A 443-nucleotide genomic window follows, 5' to 3' on the forward strand; every position below is an offset into this window, starting at 1 on the left:
ATCTGGCTGGAGTGTGCTGATGTGTTTTTTTTCAAGGTCTGATAGATGACACTTTATTTCATTACGTGCATAATACTCAATGTAAAAAATGGAGGCAATTGATCTAAAAGTAGGTTTCAGACTAGACTGTGCTTTGCTATTACACTGACACTTGAAAACAGTTGGAGATAGTAAATTTCCATCCTGTTTACTACTGTCTCATTGCTTAATGGAAGACCACATGTTTAATATTTTTGCTGTTCATTGAACTATTAGCCAATAATTTGCTTCTGTGTACATTGCGTGACAGAACTCTTCATAATCAGGGACAAACATACTTGCTTGTATTACTGCTGATCTTGCTTTGTTGTTAATCTTACTTGTTAGTCAAAGGATCAATATAAAATCTTTTCAAGGTAATTGACTTAATTTACTCTGCATGTGTAGTATGGCTATGCTGCTAA

This window comes from Zonotrichia leucophrys, chromosome 8 (genome assembly GCF_028769735.1).
Source record: "Zonotrichia leucophrys gambelii isolate GWCS_2022_RI chromosome 8, RI_Zleu_2.0, whole genome shotgun sequence".
Lineage (NCBI taxonomy): Eukaryota > Metazoa > Chordata > Aves > Passeriformes > Passerellidae > Zonotrichia > Zonotrichia leucophrys.